This window comes from Vanessa tameamea, chromosome 17, assembly GCF_037043105.1.
Source record: "Vanessa tameamea isolate UH-Manoa-2023 chromosome 17, ilVanTame1 primary haplotype, whole genome shotgun sequence".
Taxonomy (NCBI): domain Eukaryota; kingdom Metazoa; phylum Arthropoda; class Insecta; order Lepidoptera; family Nymphalidae; genus Vanessa; species Vanessa tameamea.
The window spans coordinates 1,686,525-1,702,212 of NC_087325.1; the positions used below are offsets into that span (position 1 = coordinate 1,686,525).

Sequence of the window (15,688 nt, forward strand, 5' to 3'; positions counted from 1 at the left end):
TATTAATATAAACGTAATATTGACTGTCCGGAACTTTTATCAAAATTCTATTTGAACGTCCCTCACATTAATTCCCGTAATATGAGCCATTTCTTTTATACCAGATTATACAAAACGCAACTAGGTAGGAATTCCATCATATCGAGAGTAACATTATTATACATCACCATCAGTATTAAAGTAAAAGATTTAGACATATGTCACGATAGTCGACCTCAATTCAATAGAAAAATAAAGAATTTTATTTGTGCTCAATTCTAATCATATGGTTTATCTTATTAATTATTATTTATTATATAATAATTTAAAAAATGTATTGTATTTCTTATTTTTAATTATTATGCTTATGTTTAATTCATATTTGCAATAATTACATTGTGTAATATGATAATGCAAGGTGAGACTACCTGTAAGTAGTAGGACTTTTGCCTTGATGATTTTGAAATGTAATTTTTTATTTAGGATGTGATATTGTATCTACTGTTGGTGGTCCTAATGAAAATAAAATAAAATTATGATCATGATGTTATGAACAGTATAAAAGTTGATATACTGCAGCGATAATTATTCTATGCATCAAATTGGATAAAATTTAATTATTCTCCAAAACACATATTTATGTATTCAAGGTAATCGTCAAACGTCACGGTGTCGAAGTATAGTATTATGAGGACAAAGAAAAAAAAAAGAGAAGAGAAGGTCGTTTAGAGGAGACATAGCATTTTTATTCTTACGTGATGACTTCCGCCAGTTCAAACCGTAAGCCACATAAAGGAACTTCTTTAAACAAACAATAACATGGATATATTCTATTAGCCCCAATACATTCGTATTAACCTCATATAATTTGTGGAAATGACAAATTCCTAAATAAACAAATGACTAAATATTCGGTCGGAATTAGCTGTGTTTATTTAGTTGGCACAAAAACCATCACCCTCATACCATCTGCTGGTAACACATGTGGTAATGACCCACATTAGATGGGTTTTTATAGAATACGATATTGATTGTGGAATTCTTGTTTTTGTCTAAACATCGAAGTGTTTATTGCTTTAAAAGAGTTTAAAGTTTATTAATTATCTAAATGAAGATTTTTATAAAGATTGATTTATTTTATACTGTTGCCAACAAACCGCTTTGCTATATTAAATAAGAGCAATTTTTTTTAAAGAGAATTTAATATCAAATCCGTAACGTTTCTGACGCGACGCACTTAACACTTCTCTCAAGTATAGTTTATTCTTTTGGCATGATTTTGTTTATTACTTTATTAAAAAAAAATACTCAACAAAGAAAACACACATATGTTATGGCCCGATATAATTGAATTCCTCAACTTATTTAATTAGATTGAGTCCAATATTGCCAGCATATGAAACATCCAATTAAATGAAAAAGATTTGTTTAAAAATTCTCAACAGAAGTGAATAGAAGAAGCAAGTGCCTCGGAAAGCATCTGTTCTCGTCATCGAGACTGGAGACTGAAGGCTGAAATGAGAAGAACTTGTTTTTTATAACACTAATAGCGAACAAATTAGGACGTACCTCTTATTATTCTCAAGTCACAGCTTAATTTTAGGATAACCGTTTCAAGAATTTAAATAAAAGACTTAAGTCTAATAAGGTTGCTTTCGGAAATCCGGGCAAGCCCCAATGAGTTTTAAGCAGCAAAGTTGATTACAATAAACGTGCCCAATTTTATAAGCGTCGAGTGTGTTTGAAATTCTATAAAGGACTCCGACTCGTGTTCGATCACTGTTGTGGAATAATCTCCAAATCTATCTACTTAATAGAGGCCTTTGCCGAACAAAGATTCGCGAGTTTATATTTAAATATTTTTACATCGAATTCGCCTCAAAGGGATAACCATCATTATTGTCAACTTCTACTTAAAGGAAATGTCCGGTCCATACAAACAGTTTTTGATTTTTAAAATCACCCAAATTTTAATATTTAGTAAAATAAAGAAACCTCAATCCATCAATCTTGAATTGTGTTGATGAATAGATTTCCGTTCTCATTAAAAAAAAACTACCGTAAAACTTTACTTAAAAATCGCGATTTTAAAAGCGAAGTTTACAATAAAGTATGTCACGATTACATTGCATCGAAAAAGTTTTATTTCAAAATCAGATCGGGTTGTCGTTGAAATTTTTCTCATTACCGATGTGGCCGACGTTACTGGCGATCGTCCAGAAAATATCGATTCATTAATTTCCCGGTATAGAACGAATTAATACAGCGGGACGTTAACGCATAATACGAAAATATAGTCATGTTTTAATTATATTTATATGTGGCAAAGCAACAATTTGATAAATTTAACTATAAACCCTTATTTAGGGGTCCGTACCCAAAGGCTAAAAATGGTACCCTATTACTAAAACTTCGCTGTCTATCCGTCCGTCTGTCACCAGGCTGTATCTCAAGAAACGTGATAGCTATACAGTTGAATTTTTCACAAATTATGTATTTCTGTTGCCGCAATAACGAAAAATAATAAAAATAACATAAAATAAAAATTTAAGGGATTCCCATACAACAAACGCTATTTTTTGATCGATATCAATAATGGCAACAGGCACTTGAAATATTCACAAAATACTTAGTTGTATATTTACTTTAATAATAAATAATAAAATAAATAAACAATAATAATAATAATGGAACGGAACCGTCGAGACCAGCTCGAGACCAATTCGTACTTTCGTACTGGGCCTTTGTCCCAAAACCATCCAAAATGTTAGCTTAAAATTTAACTTATCTTGTTAAATAACCATTCCATAAATTGTTTCTAAGAATCTGATATTTCATTAAATAAGGCATATTCAATACAATATAATATTAATGATAAAAATGTGTGTAGTTTTTTTTTATTTCTAGGCTTAAATATTCTAAATATCCTGTAATTTTAATTATCCTTTTTAAAACATTAAATATCCTACATAAAAAATATTGAAAAAGAAATATATATATAAAAATTTGTACTTGCTCTGTAATTAAAATTGTGGAAAAGAGTAACTATCCAGTTTATTGCCAGTTCTTCTCGGTAGAATCTACTTTCCGAACCGGTGGTAGCTATATTCAATTCAACACTGTGACATAACGATTCAAAAGTGCTTGTATAAGCCTATTTGAATATGTTATGATTTGACTATAAGCTATTCTTACCATTTGTTAATATTACGAATCCTAAAATATACATCATGTAATCCTTATTAAAAAATGATTACTGAATAATTAACTTATTTATTTTAATTAATTAAAACATACTGAGTACGTTCTACGTTTGCCGTTTATTATTTACCAAATACTTTATTCTAATAGCATATTTGGTCCGCCTAGCGGTGTGAGTCGCAGATTCGATCCTTACCTCTTGGGCTATTGTCGAAACCACAATTAATTAATTTATTAATTATTTTATTAATTTACAATTAATTAAGCTTCGCGCTTAATTGGAGGAAAAATTATATCAGAAATATCTCCTCTCCCTTTGAGGAGAAGGTATGGACCATATTCCACCACGCTGCTCCAATGCGGGTTGGTGATATACACATGTGGCAGAATGTCGTTGAAATTAGACACATGCAGGTTTCCTCACGATGTTTTCCTTCACCGCCGAGCACGATATGGATTATAAACACAAATTAAGCACATGAAAATTCAGTGGTGCCTGCTTACCGAAATCATCGGTAAAGATGCACGCGTTCTAGCCACTGGGCCACCTCGGCTCATACTCTCTACTAATTATATAAAAACAAATTGTAATTCTATTGCTTATAAAAGAAATTACCGTTGTACTTAATGAAACGATGTATTATTGAGGTCAGTGTGTTCGCATGTACTAAAATGAGACAGGAGAATGAAATTAAAGGGCATCGGTAGAGATTTATTGAAGCCGACTAAGAATCAGCTTGCTTAAAAAACCATAAGTGCAAAGTATGAGAATCTAGTTTCAAATAAAACGAACATAAAATTCAACCGTACTATACGCTTTTACGAGCACTTTTCACTAAATAAATAAGATCTTAGGAAGGTTCAGGTTTGGGAAGTAGATTTTAGTAAAAAGAACGCAGCATGAATTTCCAAGGAGTATTAATTACTCTTTTCCTCAATAATCTACGTTTAATAAAAATAAACATATCTAGATAAGAAGGACGTATGACAATTCTATCAAATTATATCTATAAGGTCTACATAAATGAGTCTCCATGTAATCTACTTAGATTACATAATATCACGATACCTAAATCCAGTTCAGACAGAAGGCAAACACGATCGTAAAGCCTGTAATTCGCTAATATTGACGATAGATAAATTTATGGCAGTGCGCTTGGGCACATTGGACGTTTCGCAAACCTATTGGAGGCTTAAGATGTATTGGTAAATTGTCCTTCGGTTTCAGGGCGAGGACCCCATCAATCTACGAGTAGACCTATAAAACGTATTGTACGACTTTCCATTAGTGATGTTTAATAGGATTCCGTTGTCGTTGTAAATTCTAAGTAATTTTTTCATTGATAAGAGATTTGTACGAGAAATTCAAGTATAAATTATATTATGGTATAGTGAGGCACATTGCTATGCTAAATACCAATTTGATTTTTTGCTGGTAGTTAAGCCTTAAGAGGTCAGCCCTCTACACCGTCAGTGATTATTTAGTTTTCTTAAGATTTTTTAAAAAAACTTTAGGCCGTACGTTGTAAATTTTCCTATACCTTTGCAATACAAAAATCGTATTAATATCGGCAATACTACACTAAAGGAAAATTCCTTGGAACATTGTTCTGTGGTGTAGTAAAAAGCAATACAATTCTATTCTAAATAGGCAATTTAGCGACTAACCTCATAAGAACTCTGTATTCCATAATTGTGCTGTATACGGTGAGTGCAATTGCAGACAGATTCACCACATACCGTCAGATGGCCAATTTCTCGCATCCGAATTATATTCCTTAATCTGAATTATATTAATTATTAATTTTCTTTTAGTAGACATGGCGTCGGTTCGATGGTATAGAAGTTGATTTGCTGAAGCGAAATACAGAGACCAGTTACAATTTGGACAAAGGCCTACTCCATGAAAAAATACACACACATATATTTAAACTTTCATTCAAATCGGGGGAAAGTCTAATCGGAAACAAATAGACCAACATACATTTATAAAAACATGGTGACATTAGGATGATTTCCTTAGGTTTGAATGTGATTGTTGATTTTGTATTTAGCTGCAGTTTTTCAAAGAATTTCTCAAAGGAATTTTCATTTTATGTTTCTATGTTGAAAGTAAAAGGAATATTAAGCGGATATTATTTGATCTCGGTGACGATGACGTCATTATAATTATAAAGACTGTTTTGTGGTATTAAGACAAAAATAAAGTCAGTTATATTTCTCAATAGTGTTTTCATTCAGACACCTTCATTTACAGCTAAGTGCAATTATTTTTCTATCTTTCAGATTTTTTATTTTATCTGAGCAAAACACTTTAGTTGTAATCTGTAACGTTAATATCATTAAATGCCTTTCTCATTTCTTGATTTATCCATTCAAATTTCACTACGTCAGGTTATAAATAACATTTTATTAAAGCTATCGATGGATAACTATATTAATATCATTATTCTAAAACATTAAGTAATCAGTTAATGAGCAAATATCAATACGATGACTTTGAAGTAATCTCTTGACAGCTATACAGACAGTCACTTATGTATTAATAATCTTCTAAACGAAGTTGGGACGAAGTTTTCGCTGTGTAACATTGTAAGGAGTTTTCATGCACCTTCACCTTTCACCTGAGGAAAAATAACTCAGAAGTAACGTGACATTTGCCTTATCATCGGTGGTATGGTACGCACCATGGTGATAATCAGTGTTAGTCGTGATTAAGGTCACGTACGCCATTTTGATTAAATTTGATGTTGTTTTGTTTTTGAAGTTGGCGGGATTTGTTTGTGATATTCTTTGTTTGTTACCTCGCTGGTTGCTAAAAGTACTATATATCAAAGGACAGACACAATGAAATAAATATTAATATATATAAATTGACAACGTTTGAGAATAAAAAATTAAATTGTTATTAAAAATCCCTTGTATTAAATGAATTAAAATAAAAACAAACAGTTTGTATAATATGATATAAAACCGCATATGAAATGATAATGAATAAAAGAGAGTGAAACGGGGCATAAAACTCTTTCCTTGCGTGACGATTTCTACCAGTAAAGAACTAAATTCAAAAAATAAATTAACAAATAACATAACAACCATAATTTTCACGAGCGATATAAACCATTATCATTTTGCACTAAAACGTGTAAAATTTGCATGAGCTAAATGCACAAAGCACTCCACACTCGTAATCTCATTGCAGTTCGTGCCAACTCCCAAAACATTTGTAACAGGGTTGCATTAAGCCTGTACGCTGAACTAGATCCTAAATGAGCAATCGGCAAGTATGTCACGATGTTTGAAGCTCATGAAATAAGGGCAGGTATTATATTTAAGGTCATAACAACTCTGTTCTCTTTTTTGTCTCGTTTACACGTTTGTTGTTTGATCAATTAAAAGGATGATATGCTGAATTTTAATTAAAGTTAATTCGTAGTAGTAGTTAGTTATCTATTCTAGAATATTTTATTTATATAAGAATTTTTAATACAAAGCACTTAAATAGTTTAGTGGTTAAAAGTGGGTGTTGTATAAATGAAGATGGCGGAATGAAGAAATTTAGGTACTCTTGGCAAAGTACGATCCAGTTCTCCTGTCACCAATTGAGATGATAGATAAATGGACACAATGACGGATATAATCTTTTTCACACATATAAATAACTAGTTGTCGATCGCGGTTTCGCTCGCGTTTTAGGTGTCACGTATAAGCATTAAAAGTAACCTATGTGCAGCCTTGGATTTAAAATTTGCTTCATACCTGATTTCATCCAATTCGAGATAAGATTTGGAATGAAGCAAGCTTGAAGCGCAACAGACAACATAAGCTACGTTTTACACCCAAAAATCGGGCGAAATCTAGTCTAAAATTTTTCTAAAAGACATGTTATTCTATTACGGAAGCAAAGCGACAAGTTCAAAATATGCATATGTATGTCTGGGTACGTATGTCTGATTGTATGTACGCGCGTAAGTTCTACTTGTTTGGCATAATAAAAAATGGTTTTTGCGTTGCAAATAATTGCTTACAATAAAATAACAATATAATCTACTTATTAATAAAATAATATATATTATTATTATAATAAATCAAAAATAATCACAATTTATATTTGTTTCAAAATAAACATTGTCAAATGAGATAGTGTCAAGTTGTCTAATTTGAGCGACTCGAAACTTAATTGGCGGTTAAGCGAGCAACTTCATCACCATGGAAATTACTTTGATATTTTTTTCATAGCGCTCGAAAACAAGCATACCTTCAAAAATACTGCTCTCAAATCTGTTTTTTAAAACTAAAGTTTATTTAGCCTGCTGGTACATCTACTAATAATATATGTGGAAAGTTTATTTATAGTTAACTTAAGAACTTTATAACAAAACACAACGCTAATGAGTGCACCTTGCACCGTTCTTTTTCGCTGTAAAAACGTTCGACAAGAACTTAGTTTCCAAGGTCATTACCGTCTTCACCATAGGGCACACGAGGCACGTGCCCACGGCCCCCATCGTGAAGGCCCCGAAGAACCAACAATATCTTTCACACGTTTTTGGTCACGTTGACTGCTATGTATATTTTCGAAATTGCCATATCTGTAAGAAATAACTAACATATTTATCGAAAGGCTAGTGACGACAGTCGATATTAAAAGTAGAAAGTTATTGACGTGTTTTTTATGATAGAAATATGTATACTATATCCATAAGATTGTACTACCAATCAGATTCCTACGAATTTACGAAAATTACCGCACTGTTTATTTGAAAGGTAAGGTTTGGCTATAAGCAAATTATTTGTGCATGGTAGTAAATATCTACCAAAAGGGCCACAAACTCATGAATACGCAAGGGCCCCAGCATAGTTTGCGATGGCTTTGTCCAAGGTTGATGGGCATTGACCATGTAAGGAATGGTTATTAATATATATCATACAAAAAAGGAATACAGAATAAAGAGAAAAATACGATGTAATTTAATTATGTTCTATTCGCCACCAAAGTAGGATCCCCAATAGATCCAAACATTATTCAAAGAGCGAAATGTTTTAGTACAATTAAAATAGCAAGATACAGCTACTAATGCCCTAAATAATCTTCTTATATCTGCGCTTTCCTGTTCCCTAACAGGATTCGCTTAGTAAATAACTTAAGCCTTTATTCAAATGTACTGCATTCCTCGAATTCGTATTAGATGTATATGTTATAATTTCTTATTTTTGTGTTTTTTTACATAGTATAAAACAAAGTCGCTTACCGCCGTCTGTCCCTATGTATGCTATATTTAAAATTATATAACGGATTTTCAGTTTTTTTAATAGATAGATTGATTCAAGAGGTAGGTTTATATGTATAATACGTGCACAATATAGTAGTGAAACACTGTACAATTTAGAGGTTTCTGAAGTGATGTCGTAAATAAACACATTTTTTGCGCTTACATTGCAAACGCTGGCTGAACATATACCATCATGGTCTTCGAAAAGACTGTGATATACCGTGAAATGTTCTGCATTGCTCGAATTCGTATTAAATACATATTTTATAATTTCTAATTTTTTTGTACTATAAATAACAAAATCATAATACATAAACTAGTTTTCGACAGCGGCTACGCCCCTGTTCTTTTCCGCACCCCTAATATACAAAATTACGTGTTGTTCGGTTGAATAGTTGGACATGAATGACAATCTCAGTATAGCCTTTATAGAATTAGCTAGCATAACTGAGTACTGAGTACGCATTGTGCGTATTCAGACAGCCTTATCTCCAAACTATCGCTAGAAGAATATCCTAATAGTACATATACAATAGATAATATAATTTAGCTGAGCCATTACTTTTAACTCGGGATGGCCCAGTGGATATGACAATTAAATATTGATCAAAATTTGTGTTATTAGTAACAGCATGAAAATTTCCTAAGGCTATGCTTCCTCTCCATTGCGCGTATTGTATTGCGGGTATTATATCTATAGAATTTTATTGAAATTAGACACATTTCCTCAAGATGTTTTCCTGCACCGCCGAGCATGCTTGACTTATAAACTCAAATTAAGCACACAAAAAATCATTGGTGCCTGGGTTTAAACCCGCAATCATCGGTTATGATGCACGCGTTCTAGCCACTGGGCCATTTAAGCTATAAATTATTAATGAATATAAAAGTAATATACGAAACATTGAAGTAGCATTTATCGAGTGTATTTCAAATAAAACAAATAATGATCGCACCCCACTAGCGAACAAACAAACCAAATAACAAGCGATTAGGAAACGGACTTATTCACGATACGAAAATAAATTTACGATACAATATGTGGAGCAGAGACATTTCCTCCGCTTTAATTGTTAGTTAAACGGTATTTTGGGGTTCCTTGGAATATTCAACGTGTACTAGCTACGTACTAGACACGAGTCGAATAAAGGTCTTATAATACGTTAATATTGAAGGAAAAATATATAAATTTTCATTTTTATTTATTTGAGAGAAAAGAACATCGAAAATTGACCGCTATTTAGAGGGAAATTAAAATGATATCAATCAAAAAGTACTGCGCCGTACATTTGTACAGATAAGGTAAAATAAAAAGGTATATACACAGAAAATTATATAAAATTATAAGATACAATATTAATTAGATGTTGTAAACCATCATACTAACATCAGGTGTTTGAATAGGAAGTCAAAAGGAAGAATTATTTGATAGTAAACCGAGTTTACATGACATGGGCCCTGGCGCTAGAAAAAGTAAATGTTATACGAAAATTGCGTTTTTGTACCCGAGTAAGCGACTAAGGCTCACTGAAAACCCTTAGGTAATTCATAGTAGTTAATAAGTGTTTATAATTAATTCATTCTCGACGGATAGCGAAGCATATCATACCGGAAACTAAATGTGTAATAAATAATTCTGTCCCGCATTGGTGGACTTTAACATGGATATATTTTAATGTTAAAAACATTATTTGATTGTTTCGTCTAGTATATATATTATTAAATAAGTATTATACATAACAACTGATTATTATAAATAATAGCAAAATTGACTAGACAATGTGATAAATTAATCACTTTATCCGGATATTATTGATAATAGCGGGTCAAGGTTATCCAAAGTAATAAATACGGTCTAATTTACTTTATAAATTAAATTTAAATAACAATGTTAATTAACGTATAATAATTATAAATTACAATGTTATTTTAATTCTTAAAATACACCTTATAATTATTACTTTTCAAATAACAGTATAATATTGTTACACGTATAGTTAGGTATGCTTAAGGCAAATTGAAATATAATTTTATAATCTTTACCGATACATTGTTTTACTACATTATCAAACTCTTCGAAGATATTACATAAAGTTGATGGTTAATGTGATTAGTTCTGTGTCAATTATCAGTTTATCTAAATTGAGTAGACATTTTAAATAATGGCTAGATAATATATATAATTATAATGCGGATTTATTACTTTGGCTGTGATATATACATAAACTATTAGGCCACAGATCCCGAGGTTCTGGATTCAAGCTAGTTTTTCCGCCGAAAAATTCTCAGTAACAGCTCGGAGTCTGGAAGATGAAAGATCCCTTGGCCTTGGTACTGCGCCGCTGAATTATTTCCGGTCGTGTCGGATTGACAGTCCAATCGGATTATAAAAGATAGAAGAAAGTGCTCCTGTGTTAGCACACACACACACAATGAAGTGGCTAGTTAGCTAAATTTTTTTTGATTATTTATTTAATTTTACAACATCCACGCTCACAGTTGCCCGTACCTTTTTTAACATTCTATTTTTATACATTTGAACCTCAGCAGATCTTGGCTGAACTTCAAGCTTACGGCTAATGGTTAGTCTCCTTTGAGTTAGAAAGACATAATCAATATTATTTGATCACTGTTTTCTTCAATTAATTCAACGTATATTTATTTATCTAGAGAATAACATTCTGACTACGCTAAGAGGTAGTTGAAAACGAACACGAATATTAATAAAAAAAAAAGTTATAAAAAAGAATTAATTCATTATTCGTATATTGTTTCCCAGAATAACACTTTTTAATAGTTCTGGGTGAGTGACAAGCAAACAAAAAAACAATGCGTGCTCTAATAATAATGTCTTCACCCTCGCGTTAAGCGAGGGTGTGACGCGATTGTTTTCCAATACGTATTACAAAGTTTTTATTTTATATTGATTACTTTTACGTTGACATATGGGCAAGAGTCAAAGGGGCCATAAAATAATTTAGGAATCATTTTAATTTAGTCACACGCAATAGCTTATATAATATATTCTTACCGATCAGAAGAGATAATGCCATATTAAACTAAGCTATCTGAATCAACGATAACATTAATTATTTTAAATTAATAACAAAAACCAACCAAAACGACATATTTTCTATGACTTAGAAATAGTATGTCCGAAGCAACCTAACTTCGCGCCAAAAAGCCCAAGCTTTGACAGGCGACCGCGCGTTTTTTTTTTTTTTAATATATTACGCTGCAAGACATTAATGCATTACATGACTCTGTCGAAAACTTATGCACAACGGAAATTGTTTTTAATATTGTATATTTAAGATAAATTATAAATACAGCATCCTAACCGTAAAAATATGGTAGATTATCGAAATCGAATGCCTTCCTAATTCAACTGTGACTATTGTTTACAAAAATAAACCTCAGTTTAATATTAACTGACGGCCAATTCTATTCATTTATATATGTAACGTTACGATCCCGATTATAATCCGATCGAACTTCATCCGAACCGCAATTGAATCCTTGTTCCTAAGAATAGGAAAATGGCTGAACGGCAAGGATTAAGTTTTGATTCGGAGATGAAGTAATTATAATAATAATTTGTAGTAAAATTAGTCTTGATTGTAGACGAGATATTCAGACATAATTTCGGAAGTGCTGTCTTGAGGATCAAGTTTTTGTGTTGCAGCCCAACAGTTATCACACAAGGTTAACGCTGCTTCCAAATAATTAATAGGTCATATCTACAATTGAAATATATATTATCAGAAAATGATCGAGACGTTAAAATAGCACGATGGCGATATGCTTTCGTGACAAGGTGAATTAGACGCGGGGAAGCTGCGAGTTCAAATAGTATTGTATATTTGTTGCATCTCCCACAATCCTCGGTAGTATAGTGGTGAGTATCCCCGCCTGTCACGCGGGAGACCGGGGTTCGATTCCCCGCCGTGGAGTCATAAGCTTTTTATCAATTTTACATTTCTTTATTCGAATCTTAGTCCTAATTATGTAACCAGTGAGTATATTTACCATCACAATCACAATCCTCGGTAGTATAGTGGTGAGTATCCCCGCCTGTCACGCGGGAGACCGGGGTTCGATTCCCCGCCGTGGAGTTTACTTTTTAACAATGAGTAGCTATTTTTGATTTATATTACGCATCTTTATTTTTAACTATATGAGTAAGCTCTATAAAGTTGTATTATAAATCATTTTAAAGCTTGTGTGTGTGTGTATCAGGTATCTGCCTATGTGTGGTCACAACTACTTTATTCTACTCCATTTAAATTAAAAAGGGATCATTTTTTTATTCCGTATAATATGATTATTTATGATACTCGAAGTCCGGCAGGGATTGGAGAAGAAGAGCTGGAGATCGAGTACATAATCGTGCCATGGAAGAGGCCTAGCCCAGTAGTGGGCCAACACGGGCTTATGAAGATGACGATGATTAATGAGTTCGATTCAAATATAGCTATAAGATTGCGAAATAAGTAATTAATGGCCCACCTGATGTTTAGAGGTCACCTCACCACCAAACGGGCACGGCATAGAGTAAATGTGTTTTATAACCAACCCTAAGGCGTCATGGACTCAGTACCTACGTACTGTACACTAAATACGAGAAGCTTTCGTCCAAAGGCCATCGGTTCCGAGAATATCTAAATTTTATTGCATTCGTTACTAATACATATAAGAAAGTTATTATTAGGGTACTGTTTTACTTCCAGTTTAAAATAAACTTAATCACAAGCAACATAATATACAGAGCAGTTTTTTTTTTTAACTTAAAATAGTTGTGTAATAATTTAAACTCGCCCTTTCCCAACCGGATATGCGCACACGCACCAAAATAGAACAATCGACGTCCATTATCGTCTATCACGATTTAAATATAGAACATTCCATTAACGCTTTTGTATTGTTTTTAAAATAAATGTCTTGCGTAAAGGATCCATTAATAACTTTAAATAGTAATTTATAATAATGTATTTTCTTATAGCTTACTTATATCATTGAAATATATATTTGAAAGGTTTAATTATTCATGTAATGATGTCAAATATAAATTAAATATAGGTGTTTATCGTTAAAAAGTTAACTCCACGGCGGGGAATCGAACCCCGGTCTCCCGCGTGACAGGCGGGGATACTCACCACTATACTACCGAGGATTGTGAATGGCTTGATAAAAATACTTTACTTATGTAACAAGAAACTCACATATAACAAAAAAATTAAATTAGATCAATTATATATAAATATTTTTAATACAATATCAAATTTTAAAAAATCATCAAAATATTCGTTTATATAATTCGTTTACTAAAATTACACTATGGCTAGAAGGAATCTGATATGAGAGAGATAAGCTTTCCTTATTGACATAAATTTTTGATTATATTAAAAAAAAAAACATAATATTTGTAAATAATATAGTATTGTCACAATTATGAGACATTTGTGCGTAAAGGATCAGTTAGATGATTGAAAGTGGTTTCGTAATTCAATTGCTAAATTTAACCCACACATACATACAAACATGTCAAGTTTAATAAAAGTAAAAATATAAATACATCTGTGAATTTTTTTTTTTTATATATGTCAAATTATTTAGAAAAAATTAATAGGATATATGTAAGTAGAAGGACGGGCAAATGTGTCACTACAGACTATAACAATTGGCAACGTTTAAAAAATGAACCATTCCTTACATCGCCCTTGAGATGTTATGACCCTTGTTACACTGGCTTACTCACCTTGCTGGAACACGACAATATTGACACTCACCAAACGTCATACTGTTTTACTAGCTGGTCCTTATTACTTTAATCACTCAAACTGCACAACACTCTATTTTTCACGAATACACTTTATTTTCGACGTTAGGTTTTTAATTATAATTAAAAACATTTACTACTTATGTAATATAGGTATTTATTTGTCAGCACACCTTTCTTGTTCGCCAAACGAATCTAGCCAAACGAATGGCTGGTTATCCGACTTTAATTATAAGCTTAATTTCTAGTCAAAATAAAAACTATATTATTAATCGAATAAATATTTAAATCTAAACGTAAAGGAAATGAAATACTAAAATATTTGTAGGATATAGTTTGTGATTTATTAAAGTATTGTATATGTTCGCTTTATTAAACAATGTATCAAAATCTAAATATCTAAAGTCGGTAACAAACTGTTGGTCACAATTTTTATCTACGCATATTCAGTTTTGAGAGTCTTTGTCAGACAAATAAATAATAAAAGAGTTAACTTTGTGGGTCAAATAATTGGGTCTAAAATTATCGTAAAGCGTATTAAAGTCAATAAATGAGAACTGCATGTACAAATACGTGATTTTACCCCAATTATTATAAATATAACATATGTATGTAAGCTTTGTGCACTGTATATAGTGTACGTGGACTAATGTACAAGTATGTGAGCGCTGCCTAAAAATTATGATCTGGCACTTAAAGAATAACAATGACAGCGGATTCAAGAAGGAGGATTTTAAGCCTGCTTGTCAAGTAATATATTTAAAAAATGTTTCTCATGAAACTAAAATATTGTAAGTAAAGAACCTTTAATTGTCGATTTTTCTGTTTTAGGTTAGTAGATAACGATTCAGGATATGTAAATATTTGATATTAATTAATTGAAATATTTAATTTATAATAACATTAAACCTTTCTGTTTTAGATAAATATACAATTGTGTGTTATTTTACTCCGATATCATCCAAAATATTTCATGTATATATATTAAATATTTTAATCAGACGAGGGATTGTTCAATCAGATGATATGTGATTACTTGCAGGGCCAAATGCTTAATTAATGTTTACTTACTTTTAATATAGTTTGTGCTAATAATATCAACACACAGCCAAGTATAATGTCTCTAGAATGCTCTAATTTGTAACATAGGTTTATATAATAATGTAAGCTTCCGTTTAAAAAGGTTTCTATGGAATTTCAGCTTTAAGGAATATAGCATACTGTATCAAATAACGAAAATATATTTTTTATTATTTATAAAAAATAGCTGAGCTTTTTTGCCGGTTCTTCTCAGGTCCGAGGTATTCGTTTCCAAAACGATGGTAGATTTTTAGACTATAATTTTTTGAATAAAGGTTTTTGACTTTGATCTTAAATAAGCGAGAAATCTTAGGGGTAATCCTGTACGAATAATACCGGTCCAAACGTATCGGGCAGAAACATACGGGCAGAAAAA

The 15,688-nt window shown here is 31.7% G+C and overlaps 3 non-coding genes across 3 annotated transcripts; 2 read left to right on the plus strand and 1 right to left on the minus strand.

Annotated features, from left to right (window-relative positions):
- Positions 1 to 12,334: 12,334 nt before the first annotated feature.
- Positions 12,335 to 12,406, plus strand: Trnad-guc (transfer RNA aspartic acid (anticodon GUC)). Its single transcript has one exon. It is a non-coding gene; the product is annotated as a tRNA-Asp (tRNA).
- A 90-nt stretch (positions 12,407 to 12,496) lies between these two features.
- On the plus strand, positions 12,497 to 12,568 carry Trnad-guc (transfer RNA aspartic acid (anticodon GUC)). Its single transcript has one exon. It is a non-coding gene; the product is annotated as a tRNA-Asp (tRNA).
- Positions 12,569 to 13,554: 986 nt separating this feature from the next.
- On the minus strand, positions 13,555 to 13,626 carry Trnad-guc (transfer RNA aspartic acid (anticodon GUC)). Its single transcript has one exon. It is a non-coding gene; the product is annotated as a tRNA-Asp (tRNA).
- Between the last annotated feature and the right edge of the window lie 2,062 nt (positions 13,627 to 15,688).